This window comes from Mus caroli, chromosome 12 (assembly GCF_900094665.2).
Source record: "Mus caroli chromosome 12, CAROLI_EIJ_v1.1, whole genome shotgun sequence".
NCBI lineage: Eukaryota > Metazoa > Chordata > Mammalia > Rodentia > Muridae > Mus > Mus caroli.
Window position 1 is genome coordinate 113,600,725 of NC_034581.1, and position 10,002 is coordinate 113,610,726.

General features: G+C 41.6%; 1 pseudogene; it reads right to left on the reverse strand.

The window, feature by feature from the left end:
* LOC110306647 overlaps nt 1–7,978 on the reverse strand; it is a 25,833-nt pseudogene extending 17,855 nt beyond the window's left edge.
* Nucleotides 7,979–10,002: the final 2,024 nt, after the last annotated feature.

Consider the following 10,002-nt stretch of genomic DNA (forward strand, 5'->3'; position numbering starts at 1 on the left):
GTGGGTGGGTAGGGGAGTGGGGGGGGAAGGTATGGGGGACTTTTGGAATAGCATTGGAAATGTAAATGAGGAAAATACCTAAAAAAAAATATTTAAAAAAAAAAAAAAAAAAGACTCCATCTTGCCTAACCTGACAGAGCACTGGCTTAAGCTTAAGCTGTTCTGCCTGTCACCTCTGCTTCTGGCTCAAATCTAACAACTTCTTTAAAAAAATTCTTCAATTAGTGGAATGCTTATCTACCATACACAAAGACCTGGGTCCAACTGCCAGGACCACATGAATCATAAGTGTGGTAGAGATAGGAAGATCTAAAGTTCAGGGCCATCCTCAGCTACATAGGGAATTTAAGATCAGTCTAGAGTCAGTAAGACTCCATCTCAAAATAAAATAATAATAAAAATAAGTAGTCTCCTACTGACAGCATGCCAGTCTACTTCCAACTGTATTCATGACATAAGCTCCTTTCTGGAATGAAAGACTGGATGTCTTCTTCTTTACAATCACTGAGTATCCAAGGAAACTCTTATATCAATTGTCAGTCTCACCACATCATTTACCTAGACAGCATCTATGGAAAATGAGACACATCTAGTTCCATCTTTTCTTTTTAAAAGGAGAAAACCAAGTTGAATAAATTTCAGGGAATGACTAAAGCCATGCTTTAAGTAGATTGTAAGGACCCTGACTATCAGGTGACTTCCAGAAAGGAGGTAATATAGGGAAACCTTGTTTAATTTGACTTGCTAACAGAATCAGAGGAGTTGATATCATCACAAGAAGGCTACACTTATCCTCAATCAATCAACCAGCCACTCAAGTCTCAGTCTTTGCCTATTATGTGTAGGATGATTGGTCAGGTGGGAAAGACATCAAGATCCAGTCAAACACCTCTGATCATGACTCAGGCTCAGAGCTCTCTAATATGACTCATGACGATGGTCCCTGGAATCCAGGATAGGCCAAGCCTGCACACTTGCTGGGTTTGCCTCTAGGTGGCCTGGGAAGGCAATAAGGACAGACAGGCTTTTACACTGAACAGCTCACAATCTGTCATTTGCATGAGGGAAGCTAAGTGTATGCACGGATTTTCTCATGTATCAAGTAGGGTTGTGAAATCAATCATATGGGAAGGCAGGGGTATATGAAACAGGCATGTGGGATGCCTGGCACCAAATAGCTATTCAATAAAAGAATAACTGCAGTATAGCCACTGTTGTTACCAGTAACACTCAAATCAGATCACAGATGTCTATCAGACACATTTAGGTCTCTCAGGGTTTATCTAGAGTTAAAATTGGAAGGAGGCAAGTTTGAATGAAGACGGTAGCTTCTTCGGTAAACAGTCAATCAGCAAGAGCTGTTTTTTTATTCCATTCAGAACCCCTTCACACTTTGATGACTGGTTATATCAATAGGGATTTCTTTCTCCAAGGGGGAACGAACTGTCCTGAGCTCAGTCCGGCTGTCACAAGAGTTTGTCTCCATGTCTTTCGAGGGCTGTGCAGATATTTGAGAGGTCTAAGAAAGAGCATGCTGGTTCAAGGGTTAATTTTAATGCGTGACCTTGACTAGGTTGTGGAGGACCCAGATATTTGATTAAACATGATCTCATGGTTTGTTTTTGAGCATTTTAGAAGATGACTAAACACTGTTGTTGACAGACTCAGTAAAGCAAATTGCCCTCCCCAGTGTGGGTGGGCCTCATCCAGTCAGTCAAAGCCTGAAGAGTACAAGAACCTGAATCTTTCCATTGCAATGTTGGTTTTGTTTGTCAAGATCATGCTTAACTGGCATCATTGTCTCTGCAACGTAAGGACGTAGATTATGGGATATCTCAGCCCATATAAGTCTCTCCTCTTCCTCTTCCTCTTCCCCTTCCTCTTCCTCTTCCTCTTCCTCTCCCCTCCTCCTCCTCCTCTTCTTCTTCTTCTCTCTCTCTCTCCCTCCCTCCCTGCCCCCCTCTCTTCCTCCCTCCCTCCCTGCCCCCTTCCCTCCCTCCCTCCCTCCCTCCCTTCCTCCCTCCCCCCTCTAATTCTTACTCATTCATTACCCAGAAAACAAACTGGAGAGAATTCAGGGACTGGCCAAAGCCATGTCAGGATTAGAATGAAAGAACCCAGAATATCAGGCGATTTTCAGAAAAAGGGTAAGGCAGAATCTGTTTCTCAGGAGAACTCAGACCAACACAGTCATTTACTAAAATCACACAGGCCAGGAAGCAAGCAGCAGAGGATTTTCTAATGAGAAAGAGAAAGCCAGGGTCATGTCCAGAGGAGTGTGGGGCTAACAAGAGTTAACATACAAAGTTACAGGACCCAGATCTGAAGAAGTTGAATAGACCAAAAAGACCATTTTTCTTTAAAGATGGAGAGGTGATATTGCCTAGTGACAGAATTTAGGCTGAATCATTCTTTGAATTTCCATATGATAATAATATGGGCTTATTTAGCCATTTAGAAATCCAGACGATCCAGATTTTAAAATGTGAGATTTACTATGAAAGTAGGGAATATAGAAATAGAAATTCCAAACTTGGCAGTTGATTCTTATCAGCAACAATTATTCTGTATTTATTTATTGTATATATCACTTAAACCATAGGGGAAAATGGTCAAATGGTTTATTTCTCTGGATCTGTGACCTAGTTAAAAAAAAAAAGTCTATCATTTTTCAAACTCTCACCAGCAAGATGCCTCAATACATAAAGATGCTTGTCACCAAGCCTGATGGCCTGAGTTCAATTCCTAAAACACACATGGAGGAGAGAAGCAACTCCCTCAATCTGTCTTCTGAGCAAACATACACAGAAATGTAAAAACCTATTTTTTCTTTTTCATTAATTTGTTTATTTGTTCACTTTATATCCCTGAGCACAGTCTTCTCCCTCTTCTCCAGTCCCACCCTCACAATCCCTCTACCATTGCTTCCTCCTCATCTCCTCAGAGTAGAACAAGGCCCCCTTGGGTACCAGCCCACCCTGGAACATCTAATCTCAGCAGGACTAAGCACCTCCTTTCCCAATGAGGCCCAACCAGGCAGTCCAGGTAGGGGAGGAGCATCCAATGGCAAGAAACAGAGTCAGAGACATCCTCCACTCCACTTCTTAGGGGTCCCACATGAAGACCAAGAGCACATCTGCTCCAAATGTGTAGGGGGCCTAGGTCCAGCCCCTGTGTGCTCTTTGGTTCTCTGTGAGTTCCCATGGGCCCAAGTTAGTTGACTCTGTAGGTCTTCTTGTAGTGTCCTTGACTCCTCCAGCTGCCTTAATCCTCTCCCTTACATTTCCACAAAACTGCCCAAGTTCCTCCCCCACTGCTTCATGTACGTCCTTCCCAAAGCTGCACGTTCCCCTAAATAGAGGAGAGCCCATCTTCTATCAAGGGTATATTAGTAGCTGCACTCCCCTGCTAGAACCTTCAGACAAGCTGTCTAGTAAAATATATTTTTAAAAACAATTATTGTTCATACTCTGTTCTGAGTGTCTTATACTCCACAGTCAGAGAGATCTTTCAGAGGGGAAGAAACTTTTAACTGTTCAGCGTGCCCCATGGTTTTCCATAATTTGCATAGGGTGACAAACTGAGCATAAGAAATACCCTTGGCACAGCCGTTTTCCAAGTTCTGCTTATAAGACAGAAGGGCTTTATTTTAAATTTTTCTAATAGACTAGCTTTTCTAACCACCTTTGTCCATTATTCAACTCATGCAATCCATCACCAATGAATACATGAATATTTATGTGTATTTGTAATATGTATAGCATTTTAGCAGGCAATTCCCTTAAAGACTTCTCCAGTGTTCTGTGAACAAACATCACTGGGCTCCCATGACCCCTTTGTGTGCCAACTTTTAACCTGATTAATTTGATTTACAATATCACAGGCAAGCTCTTATAGGGAAACACAAATATAAAGCCTGTTACTGGGACAGTGAATTAGAAATAACAGAGGAATCCAGCATCCCAAGTCACCACTGGGTGAAGTGGAAGGAGCCCAGCAGACTCAGCCTGGAGCTATGAGTTATTCTAGAGAATTCTCCTCATTGTTTTTGTTTTCATTTTTATCTTAGCAAACATTCACAGACATTACATCATCATCAACCACACACACACACACACACACACACACACACACACACACACACACACGTTTCTGCTACCCAACAGGTTAAGCACTTTGCTCTATATGGAGATACCCTTACAGGGTTATACCTGCCTTCTTGCTTGTATCTTTTCTGCTACAACACTAGAAAAGTCAGAGGAGTTCACATGAATGAACTCAGAGATAAGAGACACCTCATCAATTTCCATTCAAGGTCAGAACCAATTAGGAGGCAGATAAGGGAATCTAACAGATAGAAGCTCCCCTATCAAATTTTCAACTTCTTTACTGATTGATTGGTTTTAAAGGACAATACTTAGATGCATCGGCACATCTGGGTTTCCATGTTACAGTCCAGAGTTTGACCACACTTGCTCAGAAGGGGATGGATTCATGGCACGATCGAGAACCGTTAAAACAACAAACAAAAAACAAACTCCTGCAGAAAGGAATACTTAAAAATGGGTTCAACAACTGTCAGTTCAACAGTACTTTTAGAATTATGTAGGAGGCAAACCTCTGGCTGTGCCTATGAGGGATTATGCAGACAGATAAAGCTAGCCCCTGAGATTGCTTGAAAGGAATTATCCAGGTTGTTTCCCTTAAGGTGGGGAAGACTGAACTTACCCGTGGGCAGCACCATTCTGGGGGCAGAAGATACAGGCTAAGTAAATGGAGAGAGAAGACATGCATCCATCTCTGTTTCCTGACCAGGACAGTGTGAGCATCTGCCTCACACTCCTGTCAGCAATGGGACAAGGAACAGTCAAAGCTACATGGACCTGCTCACTAGTCCATTGTGTCCTGGTTGGCATGTTCCCTTCCTCTGGGAAGTAGAATTGAAGGATCAGGGATAGGCCAGGAATGAATGCATCTCTGAACAGTGCCTCCCAAAGGGTGGTCTGAAGAGCAGCTTCATCTTGTCCCTAGTGAAAAACGCAAATTCTGGGGCTCCAGACCAACTGAAGAGTCCATCTCATAAGCTCTCCTGGCATTCTCATGTTCCCTGTAGTTTGAGTATTCAGATTCAAAAGAATGAAATTCTTGGAGCATTTTTTTTTTACCTTGAAAACAAATTGTTCTATTATTATTGTTGTTGTGTTATTATTATTATTGTGTAGGTGTCTGTATGCACACACATGAGGACATATGCTTGCCCTACCACATGTGTGGAGGTCAAAGAACATTTTGGAATCACTTCTCTTTGTCCACTGCGCTCAGGCAGGGTCCCCTATTTCTGCCATGCTGCAATTTATTTGGCCTTCTAGCTTCTGAGTGATTTCCCTGTCTCTGCATCTCACTGGGATTATAGCTATGTGCCACCATTTCCAGCTTTTTGCAAGGGTTCTGAAGATTGAACTCAGGTTGTCAGACCTGCACATCAGGTGATTTTACCTGCTCAGTCATCTTGCCCACTCCCTCTTGGAGTCCTTTTGAAACGTCAAGGTACCTGGGCCTTCTTGAGACAAATCATACCATCAACTCTGGGTTGGAGCCAATTATCAATAGATTTGATACCTATGATGGTTATTGGATATGAAGGCCTTCTGGACAGAGCAGATATTTGAAATTAACTCATCCATTAACATTTTTATGAGTCATTAGTTAACTTCCCCAGTCTCTGCCATATACAGATACTTCTGGGGGGCTCTGTACTAAAGTTACCAGGATAGGCACCTCTCAACTCAGGGAAAATCTGTCCTCCAGAGCACATCTGATTGGCACAAGAAGGAGACAACATACTACTGGCTTTTAGTGGGAATATCTATCTGATAGTGTGTAGTACTAACCCTAAAAACAAAGAAAAATCCAGTTAAAAATGGCAGTAGTGTTGAAGTTTCCACTCTCCTCTGCAGCATGTGATTTTTGAACCTACTGTATACACGTGCTCACCAAGATGAACGCAATAAAACTTCACTTTAAAGTGATTTTCAAAGCCCTTGCTGTACTGAAGAGATGGCTCAGTGGTTAAAAGTACTGACTGCTCTTCCAGAGGTCTTAGGATCACAGGATCACAACCATCTATAATGGGATCCAATGCTGTCTTCTGGTGAGTCTGAAGACAATGACAGTGTACTCACATACATTAAATAAATAAATAAATAAATAAATAAATAAATAAATATTTATTTATTTATTTATTTATTTTTAAAAAAACAAACCTTGCTTCTGTCTTAGTTATGATTTTACTGCTGTGAACAGACACCATGACCAAGGCAAGTCTTATAAAAAACAACATTTAATTGGGGCTGGCTTACAGGTTCAGAGGTTCAGTCCATGATCACCAAGGCAGGAACATGGCAGCAACCAGGCAGGCATGGTGCAGGAGTAACTGAGAGTTCTACATCTTCATCTGAAGGCTGCTAGCAGAATATTGGCTTCCAGGCAGCTAGGATGAGGTTTTATAGCCCACATCCACAGTGACACATCTACTCCAACAAGGCTACACCTTCTAGTAGTGCCGCTCCCTGGGCCGAGCATATATAAACCATCACACATACAAGTGAGTTATTTCTCTCTCCCTTATTGAGAGGAAGCAATAAACATGATAAGTTTTTAATCTCCATTCCTTCAGGCATCACCATCTAGGGCCTACCTTCTTACTCACTGAGTCTCCTTTCTCACGTGGAAGTACATCTTGCAGTGTGCCACACAGACTCACCATGTTATGATGCTACCTCATGACAACTGAGTTTACATTCCCAGGTTGTGGCCCAACTCCTAAGAGTCAGTGCCACCTTGCAGCTTCTTGGTATTCTTTCCAAAGTATTTCAGTGAGTGCAAAGTTCAAGCCCTGTGGGTTTTTTTTTTTTTAAACTCTGTAGACAATGTCTCTTGCCATGCTGTTGGAATTCCACAGTGGTCTTAGTCAGTTCGCACAGGTCATCTCCATGGATTGAGTTTTCTGAACAAACCTTCTTTCCTTCATATAACCTTTACAAGAGAACACAGATTATTTCTTGTTCCATGTATTTAATTTTGTGTTGCCAGAAAAGACAGAATATTGCTAGTCAAGTTTAGGTGGCTGTTAAACCAAAAATAAGACTTTAATATGCCTTGGGTATTCTTTCAGTTTTTGGTCTTTTTGTTTGTTTGATGGTTGATTGGTCTTGCCTTTTTTTCTTTTTTCCATATAGAACAGCAAACATCTTTATTACACTATGAATGAGGCGTATTTGCCTTTCTGGGCTTTGATCTTCCGCAGATAGAACTCCAGCTCCTTGCCTTTCAAGCACATAGCCGTCTGCTCTGCCACACTGGCCTGGTCTTGAGGCAATACAGGCGAGAAGCTTGCCCTGCTGGAACTGCTCTTCAAGAAGACTGCTGACTTTGGCATTCTTTTTCCTTTTGTCGTATTTCTTTTTAATTTTCTCTGATGGTTCTCTCTCTTGTCTAAAATCTCTTCCTCCTCAGGAAGCCCCCTTCTTGAGGCCCAGGGGCAGTGCATAGTGGGACTCGTACCACTGTCTGCCTGCCTGCCTGCCTGCTTGCCTGTCTCTCTGTATGTATGTATGTATGTATGTATGTATGTATGTATGTATGTATGTATGTATGGTGTGCTGTCAGTAAGCACAATGCAGTTCTTCACCAGGGTCTTAGTTCAGACAAGCTCATCACTGGATGTATTGTAGACAATATCAATGATCCTTGTTTTGCGAGTATAACACTAAGAGCCCCAGGAAAAGTTCCCAACATCCAATCTCGGGGCACGGTATTTCTTATTGCTGCCTTGAACTCGGAATGTGTGTATGCGGCGAGGACCAGTCTTAGTGTTAGCAGCAGGCCGTCTGAGCTCATACTTCCGCTTATTGTGGTAGGGTTTTCTCTTATCCCCAGTCTTGCGGCGCTTGTGCCAGTTGTCCGGAGAGATGTCCATTGCTCAGCGCTGGCTGGAAAGAGGAAGTACAAAGCTTCACGGTCCTGTTTCTAAAACTCAGCCCTTCCTTCTTTTTTCTGGTTTTGCCTTTTATTTGTTTGCCTAAACATGGCAAGCCTAAGTACATCGTTCCATGGACACTTCATAACATTTATTTTTGTCTTTGAAGAAATGTCCTTTTCTTGATAAGTTACTAAATGGTTTTTGTTTTTTAGAATGAGGGCTAGAATGTAGATAGGTCACATCGAACAGCCATACTGTTTGCTAGGTTTGATAGAAAATCGGTACTTCTCTTGGCTTCTTAAACACTTCCCACACCTCACTTCCTCCTGAGTCAGCAGCTAAAAGGGTTAAGCCCTGGCACTTGAGTGGACACCTTAAAGATCAGATCAAACATCTCTTTCTATTAGACATGATTCAGGTAACTGTTTCTCATATCCACGTTAAGTGTGCATGCTTCTCATTTTAAATCATGCAAATGATTCTCCAAAGATAACACTCCCATATAGCTATAGTTGTGCGTTATATCTCTAATGTGTGCGTGAATAAAAACATGTCCGATGTCTCATACACTCTTACCTCCCTAACTTTCTCCTTCCAAGGCAAACAGTGATGGTGCCTCCTCTTTCCAGGTTGCTTTTGCTACCATAACAATTCCCCAGCCTTCCCGAGGGATTAGCCATGGTGAGATTTACTTGTCAAGGAGAGCCCATTTATCTTCTCCCTGACAAATTTCAACACACGCAAGCTCTAGCACGAACATTTCTGCAGATTAATCCCTCACCCTTCTCAAAGGGAGGAATTATTCTCAAACAATCTATTTCAATACAGAGTTCCCAGTGTGAAGTTAATTTCCACAAACCTTGTGAGTGTGCTACCAAAAAAACGCCATCTCAGTTATTCAGTGAGAACAGAAGCCCTTTGGCTTGTAGTTTTTCATCCTTATTGTTTACATGTAAACGGCAAAGAAAGACGGGGCAGAGCATGCATTTTAAAAATCAGTGATTCCTGCTAGCTTTTGAAATGGCTTCTGTGTACAACAGTCGGTGGTCATTAACCATTAATAAATATTTATTCAGCATCTACTACAAACCTCTACACGCATATAACACACTGTGAGTGATGATAATTCACACACGTATAAACAAATATTTTGCGGTTTCTTTTTAAAAATACAGGCACGCTTTGCAAAAGCAACATGCTATTTAGTTTAATATGGATAATAGGGCTTTATTAAATATTCCCATATTTCTTCATAAGAATCCATTAACATTTGACCATTGGAGTAGCCAAAAAAATATCAAATAGAGCAAATATAGATTAATATACCCTAGGAAAATTACCAGATACTACAAATATGTAATAGGGGAAGCAAAAATGAATAAAATAGGAAGTGAGCTGGTGATGGCCACAAGCTGAATATGAATCAGCCATTCGGTGGTATTGTGATAAAAGTCAATATGATACCGATCAATAGGAATGGAGAGGCAAGGCTGAGGTGTAATTCTTCTTCTGGTAACCCTATTAGTCAGAGGGAAGAAAGTATCCTGACTTGGATACACAGTTAAAATAAAACAGTGTAACTGGGGATGCACCTGAGTGGTGGAGCACTCATGCAGCCTGCAGTAGATCCTGGATTTGATCCCCAACACTGCAAAAATGGGAGTCTGATGAGTGAGGATTAACAGCTTTTAACAATCAGACCCACGGTGGCTTATTATTGACCCTCCAGAGTTTTTTTTAAGGGAAATTCTCAGCAGGGACTCTGTGATGTCAATTAAATGGAAATTATTTTCTCAGTCTAAAATAATCTGCATAGAAACTTCCACTATGAAGAATCCTTTTATTATTTCAACCAAATGACAAAGAAATCAAATAGAAACTGCACGCCTTTAACCTTGGCACATGGGAAGCAGGAGGATGTCTGTGAATTCCATGATGGGCTAGGTCTATGTAGTGGCTATCCATTTATTGTATGACAGACTTTTCCTGTAAACACACATACACACACACACACACAGAGA